General features: G+C 40.8%; 1 protein-coding gene and 1 non-coding gene across 10 annotated transcripts in view; one reads left to right on the forward strand and one right to left on the reverse strand.

Moving 5' to 3' along the window:
- The window catches only part of ZNF644 (zinc finger protein 644), a 64,459-nt gene that overhangs the window by 25,109 nt on the left and 20,903 nt on the right, over positions 1-18,447 (forward strand). The gene's annotated exons all lie outside the window — the stretch shown is intronic.
- Positions 16,410-16,516, reverse strand: LOC128416782 (U6 spliceosomal RNA). The gene has a single exon (XR_008331299.1). It is a non-coding gene; the product is annotated as a U6 spliceosomal RNA (small nuclear RNA).

The raw sequence follows: 18,447 nt of genomic DNA on the forward strand, positions 1-18,447 counted from the left end.
GTTCATTGATACTTTCTTATGAAAAATCCCTAAAAGCTATTTAACAATCAGAAAATAATAATAGAGTATTAGCCACAATAATATGTAAATTAATGTTGGCATTTTAAAAATAATTTTGGAGTGAATGAGCCTGATAAGATTTTTTTTGTTACAACTACTGAAATGTCATCTATTTGCATCTATTTAACTATTGGCTTTCCCCTTAGAGGCCTTCTAAATGAATGTTTTAACTTAGTGTGTCTATCTAACATGTATGGCTGTTTGATGTCAGATTGTTAAGGCTGGTGATGAAACATTTTCAGACTTAATTTGCAGAAGGTGAATTCCACTCTGTGAGGTGGTTTGAACTGAATGTTGGATACAGAATGTGACTACCACTTGGTGGCAGTGCCTTGCTTCAAGACACAAGTCTTCATTAACATTTTAATTCTGGAACTGAGTAGTGATTTGTGCAAGGGGGAGTTAGATGTAGGTTAAAATAAAACCAATATATATGTTAAAAGTGCAGAATTCTGTGAATTCAGAGATGGCCTTGAACATGCAACATCATGGCCACACACATACACAAACCCCAGTTCTAGGTATAATGGAATTTGTGGCTTATCTGACTTGGTAGTCCACCTCGTATGGTTTCCAGGTGTGGTATCTGACTAAATAGAACTATCTGAAGAAACAGCACCCCGCCCCCCCTGCTGCCCAGAACTGCCATGATAAGGAACTGGTTCATGTTCCACAAAGACTTAATAATCAGCATGGTCATTTCTGCTAGTGCTTTACTATCATTAGATGGACGAGTTTTTGTAAATTGCTTAGAGGTGTATTTTTTAAAGAAATATAACAATCAAGTAGTATATAACTTTTTAAAAATAAACAAATTAAATAAAATTGGGAAGCAAGTAGTCTCTTGTCTGGGTATGTCTGGCAAATGAGGCTTAAAAGTAACCTACCAGAACATTCATACCTCTTACAAGTCTTTTTTCTGATTTTCCATTTCTGATTAAACGTTTAGAGAGAAATCGTTACAGTGGTACCTCGCAAGACGAATGCCTCGCAAGACAAAAAACCCGCTAGACGAAAGGGTTTTTTTGTTTTTTGAGCTGCTTCGCAAGATGATTTTCCCTATGGGCTTGCTTCGCAAGACAGAAACGTCTTGCAAGTTTGTTTCCTTTTTCTTAACACCGTTAATACAGTTGCGACTTGACTTCGAGGAGCAACTCATAGAACGCGGTGTGGTAGCCTTTTTTTGAGGTTTTTAAAGACTTTGGTGATTTTTGAAGCTTTTCCAAAGCTTTCCTGACACCGTGCTTCGCAAGACGAAAAAGATCGCAAGACGACAAAACTCGCGGAACGAATTAATTTCGTCTTGCGAGGCACCACTGTATTTGCGTATGCAGGAAGTTTGGGTTGTCTGCATCTGCAGGAAGGGCTGCTTTCCTAGTGGTAACAGGCAAAATCACACCTGCAATAAGTTTTCAGTACCCCTTCCTCCTTTGGAAGCCAGTTTGTGATCAGTATTGTAGTACAGCGCTAACTAAAAGCAGTTCTCATGTTCTTTTCCACCATTCTTTGCAGTGGCTGTTTCACAAGAAACATTTAATTTGGACATGGCGGTAGTAGAACTGATAAGTCCATAGAAGTTATAAGCATTCCCTACCACCACCAAAATAACCCCCACCTATTTGTCTGTTGAGGGATCACAAAGATACTTCACATTTTCCCCTTGCCTGTTGCTGATTGGCACCAACATTTAGCATCTTTGGGCAAAGCTGTCAGTGTTGCAGCACACTGACAGGGTTTTATAATGCTGCATGCTCTGCCCTCTGACTGAGAAGAACTTGGTGGCTGGGTCAAGCTACTAGTAAAATTTCTCACAGTGCCTCTATGTAGCATCAGTCAGGGACTATGTGGAAATCTAAAATGGCAGCCTAGCCAATCAACTCTGCTACTGCCTGTCACTGCTGCTGGTTAGGGTTTGCCATATGTCCTCTTTTTCCAGGACATGTCCTCTTTTTCATGGGTAGAAGCGTCATAGTGGCCCATAGTTAAAAGTCGAAGTCTGCAAATTTGTCTTCTTTTTTGCACTTCAAAATATGGCAACCCTAAGTTTGGATCCACTGACAGGAGGAAGAGGTTGAAAAACTGGGCGTCTTCTAAAATAAGTAGCACTTCATCAATAATTACAGTTCGTCAATATCCAGACATTTTAGTATGGACAGAACAAATGTTTTTAGATTTTTGGATATGCCCAATAAAAACAGAATGTATACGTACATTTGCTATGTATACGCACCCAAGAATGAGTCTGAAGCTCAGTTGAGTTTACTTCCGAAAACAAGGTTGAATTTTAAGTCTATCAATAGATAAAAATGGGATTTCATTATAGTAGTCTTGTTTTTTGTGTGCCATTTTCAAAACTAGAGCTCTGCACTGAATCAGGATTTTTGTGTGGGGAGCAGTGTCTATTCTGCTGTTTTCTATGTAGGCTCAGAGGTTGGCTTTGTTTACAGAAATTCACTATCATGAATTTCAGTTTTCATGTGAAACAAGTATCTGGCAAAGATAAGGTTAAAATGTAAGGATATTTTTTGATAGGAAAAAATAATTAATTTGAATCTCAGCAGTGCCATTCATACATTTCTTCATAAATTTTTATCAGTAAATATTTGAGTATACAATTTCAAGTGGGTATCAGTGCTAGTCTGTTGTAGCAAAAGCAACAAAGAGATGTGTGCTACCTCTAAAGGCTAACACATTTTATTATGACAAGCTTTTGTGTACTAGAATATCAGTCACAATATGATTAAGTGGACTCCACTCCACAGAAACTTTTTTTCAGAATTAATTTTGTCTTGAGTATAGAGGGCTTTTTTCTCTTGACCCACTAGTAAACAGTAATATATACATTCCTGGATTGAAATAATTTAAGCAAAGACTTCTGGAAGATAGATATCAGGATGCAGATTTGAACAGCAGAGGCCATCAACATGCGCAATTGCTTGGCTTGTCTATGTATTCTTCCTCTCCCCCTTTACTAATCTACTTACTGTATTTATAGGCTTCTCTATTACAAAGTTCTCAGGGGAGCTTACAGTAAAAATCAAATTAAATTACAATCGAACAGCAATAAAAAAAATGGCAAAAGGATAAACACAGCACAAAATTATTCAGAGAGCATAAACGGCTTAAAACTAGCGGATTAATAAAGCCAGAGAAAATAAAAAAGACCTTTTTCTGCTGCTGAAATGATACCCAGGAAGTAGCATCTGACAGAAGTATCACAGGAGAACATTCTATCATGAGCCACCACTGAAAAGGCCTCTGTCTTATACAGTGTTGGAAATTGGAATAGAAAAGCTAGGAGCCAAATGGTTCTTGTGGGAGCTTCCGGGTTGGTGCCAACGGATCATGGCTGCGCCCCTCGGACTCTCCGAGGGACGAGCTCCGTGAGTTTGGGTCCTGACCGCTACGGCGAAAGCGGGGACCGTTTTAAAACACAGGCGGGAGAAGCCTGTGACGTGGTGACTCGGCTGGCACCTTCAGTGCCCCCTCCCTCCGTAAGGAAACCCCCCTTTTTGGGAGGTTTTTCGGAGCGGAGAGGAGAGAGCGGCGCGGTGCTGCGAGGTGATCGCTTCCTCACGGAGCGAAGCCGCATAGCCGTGACCGGAGAGCGCCAACTTTTTTCCTGTAACCAATTGGATTAGCAACAATTACCCGTGAGTAGAACAACTTGAAAGACAATTAAGAACCTGTTAAAGACTATCTAACTCTGGGAAATTACATCCATTCAAATTCTAGTTTGGAGCTACAGCGGGAAGGTCTAAACAGGAAGTCCGCCTCCTGCTTTGTAAATAGACTAAAGCAAAGAGACTACAGGCTAAAATCTCTGAAACTTTGATTTAAAGATCTAAATATCCACTGTTTTGAAGAAACTACCCCCCTTTTTTTTTCTTTCGAAGAAGAAGGGGGGGACTTTGAACTTGATAAAGCTCTGAGATCGGGAACCTTACAGCTCAAACCTGGGAATGAGCTGTCTGATGTTAAGGAATTTTTTTCCCCTCAAGAACTTTTGACAGGTGGACTTTTGAAAATTAATGGAAAATATACATAATTCCCTCTACCCTTCTGATTTAAAGATGGCGTACGCAACAATGTTATGTCTTCATATTTAGAAGCTGAGAAGTTTCTTAGAATGTTACTGTTGGAAACTATATCCCTCTAGTGGGGGAATTTGAAACTGTGGCATGTACAATTGAGAGTTGCAGATAAACAAGTCTGGAATTTACAGTTTGACCTTCAAATACTCAAAATGCAGATCTCGGAAGCAATGTTGAATGCATTGTTAAGAACAAATTTTTGTTGGAGGAACTCCACAGGAAAGTGGAATTCCAGGAATCGATTTTGTTATCACAACCGGTGTCAAAAGGAAAACTGGAAGAAGAAAAACTGGAAGAAGAGGAAGAACTGGTGCTGGACGATGAGTCGGGGCAAGAAGAGGGAAAATTTAACTTAACTGAGGACTATAAATCAAATTTGTTTGTGGACCACAAGTTGAGACCATATACGACGGACTGTGGTACAGACCAGACTGTAATGGTTGGCCCTCAGTTTGAACTGAAAGGATGGAAGGATGCCATTATGCAGGGTTCTTTGGATTGTTGGAAGATGGATATGTGTTTGGAAATGTATGAAGGGGTTGGGGCTACCAGATTTAGATGCACTGGGAAATGTTTTTGGGAAGAGCTCTTAAAATACAAATCTGAAAATTGGGTTGAAGGGTTCAGATGCAGCAGCTATCACGTGAGAATGGGATCCCACAGAGAGGGGTTCTTGACAATTAAAGAGGATGAACAAAACTGCCGGAAAGGGTTTAGGGGGGACCCAAGAGCCTCTGACATTAGGTTCCCGGACTAATGAGCTTGAGGCCATCAACGGAAAGGACTGGCAATTTTTTTTCTTTTTTGGTGTCCAGGGGAGGAGTTGTGGGGAGAGGTTTGGGAAATTTAAAGTTTTTATTGTTACAAAGTTATAAAGTGTTATAAAATTTAAAAATTATTTTAAAGTAAAACAGGTTGTAAGAGAAATTGGATAATGGTGGATAGGTATCCATAGGTTTAAGCAGAAGTTTGTGGAAAAAGTTATGTACTTATAAGTTAAGAATTTAAAGTCAGTAAGGTTAAGGGAAGTATGTTATATATATGTAAAAATTTGGAAAGATGGAAAGGATTTGCTAAAATATCAAATTGAAGCAGAATACAAAAAAGGGAGGTGAGAGGAAGTCAGAGAACTAAGCTAAAGAAAGATACATTATTGAAGTGTATTTGATTTCTATGTAATGTTTTGTCTTTTTTCTTTTTTTCTTTGTGTTTGTTGTTTTTGTGTGATTGTTTTACCTTTGTTATATTGTTGAAAATCTAATAAATATCATTTAAAAAAAACAAAAAAAATGGTTCTTGTGACCTGGATTGTGGTGCCAAAACAGAATGTGCAGTCACCATTTGTGGGAGTGGGGGGTTGGCAGTGCTCTTTATTTCTTATTTTGATAAGCATGAACTAATACGCAATTCACATAAGTGACACATTGTTAATACCACATTTTTAACGGAAATTGTTTACACATGCTTAAATTGGTGTTTACAATAAAAATATTGGTACCATACTTCAGTTTTCAAAACACTCTACTCTTTATTGTTAAACTCCTTAACATATTGTCTACCCTTAGCATATACTTCGAGGCTTCAAAGCACATACATTTAATTGTTGAGTGTCAACCAGGCGTAAAAAATGGCATCCATACTTTTGGAGGTGCTTGCAAATGGAGAATCTTTAGGCGCAAAATGTGCCTGGCGCCCTGCTAATTTCGAACCCTGGTCTTACAACCTTTTGCCACATCTTAGTTGGTGGAGGCATTCAGGGAAGAGCCTTCAGAGAAGATCTCATGGTCTCGATAGGGACCATGGTGAAAAGCCTGAAGGTCCTTGCTCAATTGCACTTTTACTGAACTGAAAAATAGCTTGCTTCTGGGGATGCCTTGCTACACAAATAGTTTTAGGTTGCTTTTGGTAGCTCACCAGGGAGTAAACATTTTATATTGTTATATCAAAACTGTTGTTTTTATACCTCTTAGAAGTCAGACTAAAGCTTACAATGTATAAAGTGTTGTTTTTTTAAAAAACATTTTACAAGAATGAAACCTCATTCAACTTCTTATTTATTCTATAACCATTGTGAAATGTGGAGGGAGGGAAGTTACCTTGCAGAAGCATAAATATCTGCACTGACAGGAATCTTTCTTAGCATTGCATTGGATACAAACCTAAAACTTCTATTTTCAATCAGCTTTCTTCTTTAGCAGATCAGATTACTTACACATTTGGCTGGTCTAATAAAGGTATTGCCCTACTGGAGTTTTTGGAACATTACTACATTTGGGGTTTTTTTTTTATCGCTGATCATGTTTGTTTTTTCTTTCATTTTTTGTGAACTAGTACTATATAGGCACTATATAAGTATCTCTTGTTTTGATCTTAACAGCGGCTGATACTGAAAATTCCGCTTCCGTTTTGGATGTTTTAAAATTAACATAAAGAATGGATGTTACAGAAACATCTAGGGATGTGGCCTTAAATTATTGAAATTTATACTAAACGGATCTCTCAGCAATAGTAAGTGCAACAAAAATTGAGTATGTAATAAGCAAAAACTTGTTAGCAGCTTTAATGAGTGTTGAATCGCAGCTAGAGGAAACTGCTGGTTATTTGCCACTGAAAAGATACTCATTTTAAATATAGTCATGTGACAAAGGTGCATACTAAGTAAGTTCTTAGTTCAGAAAACAATTTTTTTAGTTCTTGACATTTCACTACTCTAAATGGAAAACTCTATAGTGTTAATTTAGCTTGAGGCACTTTTACCTTTTACAAATAGGTTGGTTTTGTTAATGGAACATACATAATGCATGCTACTTAAGTTCAAAGAGAAGAACCCATCTTTTTATAGTTAAACTTTAAAGGCTCTGGTAATGTTGAGTTTTAAAGTACTTGTACCTGTTGTTAAGAAGTGCTTAACTTTGTTTTATTCTTAATGCTACAACAACAAATGAAGTTTTCTGGGTAACATCTCTGGCAATTAGAAGTATGTAGTCTCGTTTTTGGAGGTCATGGAAATACTTCATGTATGCTCAAAGGAGAAAAATTAATTTGACAAATGCTCTAGGGATTCTTAAGTGAACTATATATATTTCTCATGCCAAACTACTTCCGAAAACGAATACTACTTTATGTTCAAAATCTTTCTTGCATATTAATCACTGACTTGGAAGTCTGCCCTCCTTATGTTAGCTGCTCCTGATTCAAGTTTGCAGTAGAAACTGGCATGTTTTCATAGATTTGAGACCTGTTTTGACGTAGTTGCATGAACACCATAACACCATGGGAAGTATTCTCATATAAACAAGACATTACAACTTTTTATTTTATTTTTTTTAAATGATATTTATTCAAAGTTTCAAAAATACATAAGTATGAAAAAAAGAACAGAAAAATACAACAGAAAAATATATCAAAAAGAAAATACAAAAAGAAAAAACAAGGAAAAAAAGAATACAAATCCCATATTGCATATTTTCATTTGCTTGTTTCTTGGACCTCCTCACACCTCCCTTTTTGTATTCTAGCTTAATACGTTGTTTCAGCAAATTCTTCCCTTATTTCTCAATTTTTGTTTAAATAATTTATCTTAACAGTCTATCTTATTTCTTAACTCAACATATCCTTCCCATCTTTTGCTATATTCTATTGTTCAATTTACATTAATTTCTTTAACCTTATCTTGTCTTAAAGATCTTGAAATTCAAATTTTAAGCCATATTTCTACATAACTCCTTAAATCCTTTTTACTAAAGCCAATTGGTTCCATTCCGGCATAATCCCTGATATTTCATTAGTGTTACACTAATTCCAAAAATAGAAAGAAATTTTTCTTTTTATAGACTTTTCACTTTTCTCTAGTTTTTAATCCAACGTCCCTTCTTCCTGGTCTCGGGTTATGTCAGTCCTTTCTAACCATTGCATCCAGTGCATCAATCTGGTGATCTTATATCCGAGGCCCTTAAGTCTCTTCTATGCCCCTTCTGCAGATTTTTTTGTTCTTGTTTGTGCTTACGCTCTTCTTTGTCTTTTGTTGGTTTCTTTCGTAGTTTCTTTCCTTTCTCCTTAGGGAGTGGGTCTCCGGGGAATTCCAGCCGGTAATGATCTCCATTTTCCTTCATCAAACTAACCCATTCCCCGCAGTCCCACTCCCCGTCATCGTCATTGTAATCCAAAAAGTGGTTATCCAAAAGATAATTGTCAACCTGTTTCATAGTCCCACCAGAGTTAAGAGCTTCCTTGACTCCAGACGCTTCCAGCCACACTCCAAGTTCAATCTTCCAAAGCAGCGGCTTTTGCTCCTGCAGGACTTTAGGTCTCACCATTTGTGTTGCTTGGGGTGCAGTCGCAACCTCTTCCTTCTTCATCTGCCCTTGGACTTGCCCTGTCAAACCAGTTTCCTGAATTGGTCTCTGTATAGTTTCTTTATCCTTGTTTCCTGTTAAATCATATTCACTGGCTACAGCAGTCATCAAGTCCAACTTTTCATTCATCAAGTTCATTTTCTCATGCAGCTGCTCCAGCAATGCATTTGTCCTGCCAAGGGCAGACACCAAAACTTCCTCCCAGCACATTTCTGTTCAAGGTCAAACGACTGGTCCCACGATCTCAATCTCGCAGCCGTGAAGTCACCGAATAAACTGCAACAGCAAACTGACAAACTCCCTCTAGGGGACACAATTTCTATTTGTATCCATCTTTAAAAACGTATCCAACAAAAGAAAATTACATTCGATTTTGAAATACTTTGTTTCTTTGAAATGCAGAAAGCAGCGTTGAAGTTAGTTTGTTCCACTTTTTTTTTCTATCTGTCAAGTGCTCCACTTTTAATCAATGGACGTCTCCAACGATTTCTGTCCTAACACCCCGCTCCCAGGTTTGGGATGATGGAAACTTATATTCCTTTACTCTCTCTCCTGCAGGCTTAAACAGTCAAGTCCCCCCCCCTTTTCTCCTGCTTCAAAGGGGGTTTTATTGGTAGTAGATGCAGGAAATTTCAATCTTTAAGACAACTTTCCAGGCTATTAGATTGCAAAGTTTTTGCTTCAGTCTGTTTACAAAAAGTGGAAGGCGGACTTCCTGTTTAAACCTTCCCGCTTCAGAGCCTAATTCACAAATTTCTTAATCCAATTTCCGTTTTTACTCACGGGTACTTTGTTTAGAGTCCAATTGTCATCAGGAAAATGTCAGCGCTCTCTGGCGATGGCTGTGCGGCTTCCCTCCGTGAAAGTAGCAATGGGTTCGCTGCGCCGCGCTGCTCACCCCACTTCGCTCCGGAGCCCCAAAGGGGGTATCCCTGCGAGTAGGGGAGGCGCTCTTGGTGCTCTGCCGAACCCCATGTTCCCAGGCTCCTCCGCCTGGGATTTCTAGCGGGTCCCCGCCTTCGCCGCGGCGGGAAGGCCCAATTTCCACGGAGCCCGTTCCTCCAGTCGGAGGAACTCCACCATTCGTCGATGGCGCTGACCCGGAAGCCTGACATTACAACTTTTTAATCCTTTGTGCCCTGATAAGTTGAAATTGAATTTTAATCCAATTGTTAGTGAGCACCAAATCACTAACAGTTTTAAACCTAGTGGCCTTAGTCCATTATCGATAATGTGCTTGAGTGCTGTGAGCCATCACATATTTAGTGGGGTAGGAGAGCTGAAAATATTGTCAATGTATTTCACATCTGGCAACCAATGCATCCCTTTAATTTCAGATAAGTACATGGGTAGCTGAGTCTGAAAAGCTTGGGACACATTTTTTTGCAGCCTTCTAGCTTCTATGGTTGGTTCGTTTACCAGAAGCAATGTATTTAGTGTTAACTCTGGAAGTGTATACTCGATTTTGACCAAACGAAGCCTCGTCTGCCCATGTACTTTCTGAAACTAAAGGGGTGCATTGGTTACTAGATGTGATTTTTTTCCTAGCTCTCCTACCCCACTAATTGAACCTTTCCTAGAATCAGCCTTTGAGGATTCTTCTATTGACACACTCTTTTGTCTGACTACACTCTGCATAGTCACCAAAGCTGCTATCAACCTCAAATCCCCCCACCCACACAAGCATAATTTAGAGCTCAAATTTCTTACAGATTATTGTGCTTTTGTTAGTGAATTACCTGCTTGAGTAGTGAATTACCTGTAACAACAACAGCTGCAACATTTTTTGCATACCAACTGCATTAAGCAGCATATGCGTAATCACCATATGCATGAGTTGGTCAGACAAAACAGTTACATGAAATGCATTGTTACTGTGATTCTCGTGTCATTGACAGAGATGACACCTGCCCCTTTTCTTGATGGCAGGCCCTATCATTTCTGAGGTGTCTTCTCTCAACTTGTCCAAGACCAGTTGGCTGTGATTCTAGAGTCCAGTTAGGATTTGATGAACTCAAGTCCCAGGTCTGCGAGGAAGAGAGAGGTATTTGGGGATGTTCATTCCATTGTGGTTTCAGTTTCCAACCAGTTTCAAAAGGCATTTGAGCAGGCAATGTCTAATAGATTGGAAAAACAAACTTTGGTTGCTGTTTGATTATATATTTGGAAGTGTATCATTACAGGTATTTACACCACCTTTAGTTTAAGTATAATATAGGATGATCTCAGGCTTAGGTTTGTGGTCTGAGATTGCTGCTTCCTCATTTATTTTGTATAAATATATACCCCAGCCTTCTGATACCTGTGCACCACTTAAAGTGGTGAACAACAATTAAAATCAGCCATAAAATACAGTTTTGAAGAAAGTGTCCGATTTTACAAAGCTGCTTAACCAAGTCATGCTGTTGATCTCTTTAGGTTGGTATTGTCTACACAGATTCATAGCAGCTGTCCAGGGTTTCAAACAGGTATCTTCCCCAGTCCTACTTGAAAATGCCATGGTCTCAACCTGGAACCTTCTACATACAAAGCACTTAACCCACCATTGAGTAATGGCGTGCTGTTGAGACTTCAGGATTTGCAAGGAATGTCTTAGGCCTTCTTTTCCTTCCTTCCTTCCTTCCTTCCTTCCTTCCTTCCTTCCTTCCTTCCTGATGTGCCAACCATAGTCTGATTTCCTCTTAGCTAATCCCATGAACAATTAAAATGTTAGCAATTGTTACTTTCCATCCAGAACCCTGTAAATTTGGTGTTGGTATCTCAACCATTGTCCTGAGTTTTTCAACCACTGTCCATTCTTAAGTTTTCTTATTTACTTACTAAAAACATTTAGGCCAATCTGAGGGTGGGGCACCTAATAATTAAACAATTTGAGAAGGGATAACCCCTCTCCTACAAATATACATCAATAATTTTAAAACAGCAGAGTGGTTGTACTACATTGTTCAGCATCACAATCAACAAGTCACAATGACCTAAGAGACCAACCAGGTGTTGATCTGGTGCTGAAAAGAAAAGAAAATTAGCGACAGACATGCCTCCGGTTTAGAGCTGTTGGGCTGCTTGATTATAAAGATGACAGATGCAACTCTCAACTGCATATTTTGGAAAACTTCCTGTAAACAGAGGGAAGGGGTCATCTAAAGGTTATTGATTGAGAGCTGCCATTAAGCCTGGCCACCTGCTGAGGTGAGGACACAAGCATTTGCAGATGCAGTTAGGGTGAAAATGACCCCCAAAGCAAATCCGTAAGTATTGCTGAACAGACACTCAGCAAATCACAAAGATGAATTGGGGAGGAGGTGGGTGCACATAAAAGTTGGCTTTTATGTGATGGGAAAAACAATGAATTGAATGTTTGTAAAGGGGTGCTGTAAACCTGTTGGTTCAACTGATTCCTGATGCCATATGTAGTGAGTGATCTAAAGCAAGGATGTCCAACAGGTTGATCGTGGTTGATCGCTGGGTCCCTTTCCCTAGGGTTGGTAAACTAGAATCCGGGCCCGCCCCTTGCCCCGCCCTCCATTGTTGCATCATCTGCCAAATGGAAGGCGGAGTTTACTCAGAGGCTGTTTGTCTCCTCAGCGATCTGTTGGTGAATGTCTGTTCCCCTTTCTCCCTAAAAATGGCCAACAGCTTAGCTTTGGACTCCCCCAAAATCACTCCTCCCTGAACCACCTGAAAACGGGGGTAGTTCACCGCCAGTTTTTAATTCTGTGAGTAGATCGCAGTCTCTTGGGAGTTGGCCACTCCTGATCTAAAGGAAAGTGAGTAATTCGTCTATTATATTATGAAAAATACAGTTTTTTTTCACTCTCTGTGCACTTTTATCACAAATCAACTTCATTGGCCATGCTCTGAAATTGGTTTTCTTAAACCAATCATATTCACCGTATTTTTCGCTCTATAAGACGCACCAGACCACAAGACGCACCTAGTTTTTGGAGGAGGAAAGCAAGAAAAAAAATATTCTGAATCTCAGAAGCCAGAACAGCAAGAGGGATCACTACACAGTGAAAGCAACGATCCCTCTTGCTGTTCTGGCTTCTGGGATAGCTGCGCAGCCTGCATTCGCTCCATAAGACGCACACACATTTCCCCTTACTTTTTAGGAGGGAAAAAGTGAGTTTTATAGAGCAAAAAATACGGTAATAAGATCAAGGGCATTTTGTCCATGTTTGGACAACCTACAGTTAATTCAAGGTGGAAGTGAAAGCTTTTAAGTTCTTCCTTGTGGCTGTTTGTGAGCCCAGTGGCGTAGCGTGGGTTGTCAGCACCCGGGGCAAGGCAAGTAATTTGCGCCCCCTAACCCATGGATTTGTGCCCCCTAACCCGTGGATTTGCGCCCCCTAACCCTAACCCCCAGATGTTGCGCCAGGTGCGGCCGACCCCCCCCGCACCCCCCACGCTACGCCACTGCTCCCATCCTCTCATAGCTGGAGGTGCCGGCGACTCAACCTGGGGGCCTTTTGCAAGGAAAGCAGCGCTCTCCCATGCAGCCACGAACTGTAGTAGACCGGCTCTTTTGAGAAGCAAGGCGGCCTCGGCTGAGGGACGTTGCTTGTCTCTGCAGGGGAAGGAAAGGAAGAGACCGCGGGGTCTTTTTCTTCCAGGCATCCGTCCAAGAAGGAGCGCCTGCCTCTGCTTTAAACCTCGCTCACCAGAAGAGTTGCAGATCCAGCCGGGGCCGCGCGCGCTTTCCTGAGCGGGAAAGCAAATGCGGGGGAAAGTCTCCTGAGAGGCGCCCTCCCTGCTCTCAGAATGGCGGGATGATGAGAGGCGCCCTCTAAGGGGCAAGAGACCCGGGAAATCCACCTCCCACTGAACTGAGCTGGGGTAGGGGTGGGGACTTAATTGGAAAGAGGATCGCAGCTTCCTCGAAGGGAGCCTTTGGCCTTGAAGCTTGCTGCTGGCAGGGTGGCTTTTTGCGGTCGCCCCAATTTGGGGCGCAAATACCCGGCGGCATCGCCCCCAACCCCAGCGAAGATGCGGCTTGGGGGGCGTGCGCGCGTTTCCACCTGACTCTCACCCTCGCCCCCTCCCCGGAGCGTTGCAGTGAGAAAGGGAGAGTCTCCCGCTCGGCTGCCGCTGTTTCTCTCCACGTGTCCGCCGCCAGAGGCAGCAGCGTCGGCGGGCGGCCGTGCCTGTGCGAGCAAGTCTGGCGGCGGAATGGTGGCGAGGTGCTGCGGCTGCCGCTGGGCCCTGGCGGTGGTGCCTCCTGGCGCGCTCTGCCTGGGCGCGGCGCTCAGCGGGCTCTTCAGCTTCGGCTTCTTGGCCGCGGCCCTGGTGCTACAGCCTGCGCCCGAGGCTCTTTGAAGACTCCAGAGGCGGCGAGCGCGCCCCCCAGATGTTGCGCCCGGTGCGGCCGGCCCCCCCTGCACCCCCACGCTACGCCACTGTGTGAGCCCAAGTTTGGTTCTCATAACACTAAGGCACAGATTACTGTTGTGTCTAAATAGGACTGATAGTATCATACCTTCTGGCCATTCAAGAGCTACTTCATCCTTTATATTAGAGCATTGCATGAGAAAAGTAAAACTAAACCACTGAAGCTCGTGCGTGTGATAGCAAATCATGGGTTAGTGTTGAATTTGAATTGGGCCCATGGTAGCATTAGCATAACATTCAGGTTTGGGTACTGCTGGGTGGTTCCCTGTGGTCTGTTTATATTTTGACCTTTTTAAATGTAGGCATGGATTCAAAGGGGTCCTTACAGAGGCAGCAGGTGTGTTATGTTCATGGAGGGGCTTTTGTACTGCTCATGGTAGAGCATTGTATGAGGACAACAACAACGGAAGCATGAGAACAATAACAGAACCTGCCTGTTATAGCACTGTATCAACTTTTTTGCTAGCACTTGCACAAGCATTTACATAGCTGCGCTAGTGGCTATTTTCATTCTGCTCATGGTTCTTTGGATCCAACCCATGGTGCTTTCTAATTGAATATGACAAACCTTTAACTGTAACTGCTAGTGGGCAACTAGCATAACATTTAATTTGGTTATGTGGCTAAATGAGCTAGCATTTGAATGAGGACACTGTTATCGTTTGTGTAACCATATTACACGGAAAAGGTTGCCATTATGAAATAGGTATTCAGTGAATATTAACCTACTTGTAATAAATACAATTAATAATGTACATAAAAGAATAAAATTAAGTACATTTTGTTACAAAGAATTCTTAATGAACAGAAAGTGGGCAGCATAGATATGACAGGAAGGTTGAATCTAATCTGAATTACGAAGTGACCTAGGAAGTTTGCTCAGAGGGGATTACAGAATAATTATGTTAATATGCAATTATCACCTCATTTCTTCTGTAGTAACCTCAAGATGTAGTGCAGTAAGGGTGTTATAGCAAGTGCTGATAGTTTGCAAAAATACTGATGTTTGAGATTTCCGAGACAATGAGACTAGCCTGAGGCGGTTAAGTGATGATCTGTCATCTTGAAGACAGATCTGACCTTTGTGCTTCATTTCTTAAAGCTTACATTATATGGCTACAGGCAGCTATAGCTGCAGAACTCATTAAGGGTCCCCCCCCCTAAAATTGAAATGTTTATGCAAAAAACGAGGATATTTTAGAGAAGTTTGTTTTTAGGTTTTGAAAAGGAGAAAATAGAGAAATGGTTATTCAAGCATTGCAACACTGAGTAGTGTTACATTTATAGAAATCTGAAGTAAATCTAGGTTTGTAGTTGGAGCTATCTTCTCTTTAGGATTTTGAATAGAAAGCTAGCACATATTCAGCACACCTCAGGTGTTACAGTTACTCTTTAATGTGTCGTCCTATCGATGTTCAAAGTGCAAAAGAACCCCAGTTGATGGAAGGCTCTCAAATCCAATAGAAGCTTCCATGAGTAGAACTTGTTTTTTTGCTGCTCCCCCCTTTCTTTTGCAGTCCCCCATATGCTCCAGATCAGGGGTCAGCAAACTTTTTCAGCAGGGGGCTGATCAACTGTCCCTCAGACCTTGTGGGGGGCCGGACTATATTTTGAAGGAAAATAAAGAACGAATTCCTATGCCCCACAAATAACCCAGAGATGCATTTTAAATAAAAGCACACATTCTGCTCATGTAAAAACACCAGGCAGTCCCCACAAATAACCCAGAGATGCGTTTTAAATAAAAGGACACGTTCTACTCATGTAAAAACACCAGGCAGGCCCCACAAATAACCCAGAGATGCATTTTAAATAAAAGCACACATTCTGCTCATGTAAAAACACCAGGCAGGCCCCACAAATAACCCAGAGATGCGTTTTAAATAAAAGGACACGTTCTACTCATGTAAAAATACGCTGATTCCCGGACCGTCTGCGGGCCAGATTTAGAAGGTGATTGGGCCGGATCCGGCCCCCGGGCCTTAGTTTGCCTACCCCTGCTCCGGATCATTGAGGGGACCCTTTGAACGGCATGGGAGGTGATGGAAGAGGCCGCAGGAGGGAAGGGGGAATTGGCGAGCCCTCCTTCTGCTGGATTGGAGAACCTTTTGCCAATGAAGGTGGACACAGCTGAAGAGTGTAGGCTGAAAGCATGCTTTACTCAAATAAATCTTTACTAGATGTATTTCTCTTCATACTGAAAATAATATTGAAATGTGTTGACGTGACAATTTGAGGCATTTGCTGATGATCTGAATGGGTTGGATATTATCCCTCATAACTTGACGGAGGCAGAAGAGCAAAGAACTCTGGGAGGAAGGCCCTCCAATTTCTCTCTCTCGCCTGATGGATCAGATCCGTTTCCCCCATTTCTGGCTGACCTTTCTTTAAGCTTAAGTTCTTCTACTTTCAAATATTCTTTTTTACTGATTGCTTCTGGTGCTTTCCGGTTCCCTCTTATTCCCCTTTCACTTTCCTACTGTGTTTTATTTCTTTTTTTTTCTTTTTTTTTTTAAATATGGAACGCTTCACGAATTTGCGTGTCATCCTTGCGCAGGGGCCATGCTAATCTTCTCTGTATCGTTCCAATTTTAGTATATGTGCTGCCGAAGCGAGCACCTGTGTTTTATTTCTGACTTTACTTGTGTTTTCCTTTCCTCCGCTGAGATAAACAAAAAACATTTTAACGTGGTGCGTTGTCATATAAGATTTTAGCCAAAGTGTATTATAAATTTCTAATGGATTCAGTTTTTTTTTTAAGATAAAACGTTTGCTAAGGAAAGATAAGCATCTGTCAGTTCTACTATTTTGAAAAACAAGCAAGTTGTACCTTTATAAAAGGGAGTTTGGTGGGTTGTTTTTTTTAATGCAATCTTACCAACATGAAGCCGCATTGCACACAGCAGGACTTACTTCGATACATAGGGTTCAATGGCATATTACCTCATTCCTGGCTTTCGTGAAATGTCTGCATACTTCACTTCTTTATTTCTTCATCTATGTAGTAACAGAATCTTGTTTCGGCTGGCATCTCATTTCTTATTTTCTCAAACAGAGTTTTTCCACACAAATATTGTTTATTAATCTTAATTTAATATTCATATTGAACAACAGCTTGCAATAATACAGATTGCACATTTAAAAGTGAATCCATCAATCTGTATTTCATTATTCTCTTGCTCTACAAATTGTCAGAAAATAATACTGTTTAGTATTGGAGTTAAAATTAAACTAAAGGCACCCTGGGCCAAGAAGCCAAATTCATAATTTGTGTGGATTTAAAAGGGCAGTTTGTGACTTTTACAATCACAATTTGAATTTCATACCAATGTCCGTACTGCAGACTATTTGACATCAGAAGTGCCCTGAAAAAGTCATAAACACCATGAAGTCCTTCATGTCAATTCCACAATCTATGCTTGCCCTCTCAACCATTTAGGTTGAGTGACTATGAACTGAACTATCATGACCTATATGGACTGCAGATTGGATGTGCAGTAAGCCTGCAACTTAAGTGGGGGTTACGTTCTGGGGATCCCGTCTAAAGCCCAAATCCCTTATCATCCAAACACATTGGGTTCAGTGGTGGCTGCGATTGTCAAAATGTTTTAGCCTGGACACCCACATCATTCCGCCTACTTTTATTTTTATAGGAATTTTGTTTTGCCAAGCACGTAAAGCTGAATGCGCACAAGTTAAATGCATGTCAGTTGTGGGCTTACTGTACTGCATGTGATCCAGCACTAACTTGGTTTTGGCACATGGGAAAACATCTCTCTGTTAAAAAAAACTTCTGGCTTCTTTTGACATATAAAATCTGTTTTGATATTAAAATATTTCTGTGCCTACAAGTTTGTTTAAATTGAAAATCGGAGTCAGTTGAAAAGGCCTCATTGCTTGTGAACAAAATTCTATGTGGTTTAGACAAAAGGGTTATGTTTATTAACCTCAGACAGTATTGTTTATAATAGTCATACTTTTTATATGTATAAGGAGAAACAACATTTCATGCAGACTTGCTTCAGGTTCTCTTGAAACCTTTCTGATAATGATAATTGCAGTCTCCAAGCAAATATGATATTCTTAGTTTACCACCCTGCTGTTCAGGGGGTACCAACAAAGTTGCTTTAAATGGGAAGCGTCTGTTCTTTCTCTGAACCCCTAACACCAGAACAGATGGATAGAACATGAAACGTGAAAGGTTTTACCTCAGAGGTGGCAACAGTGAAGCCACTCATTAACACTGAATTTACCACTTCGTTAGCAACGTTGCTTCCTGTTGAGAAAAGCTAATATAGACTCTCAAATTGACTGAGCATACATTTGTCTACTTCTGTGAGTGTAATAAGTTGGAGAAAATACAAATCTTTCTACTGCATAAACATCACCAAACATCTAAAACTTAATTCCTGTACTTAAGTTTTCAAGATACCTTGGACTTTTGTTTTCATTTCTCTAACATTTTATGCTGCGTTTTAATAGTACTTTCATGCCCATTTTTAACCTTTGTCTATGTGATGTTGTAGTTCCTACTGGGTGCTGCATTATCA

The sequence above is a fragment of the Podarcis raffonei genome, chromosome 6 (assembly GCF_027172205.1).
Source record: "Podarcis raffonei isolate rPodRaf1 chromosome 6, rPodRaf1.pri, whole genome shotgun sequence".
Classification (NCBI taxonomy): Eukaryota; Metazoa; Chordata; class Lepidosauria; order Squamata; family Lacertidae; genus Podarcis; species Podarcis raffonei.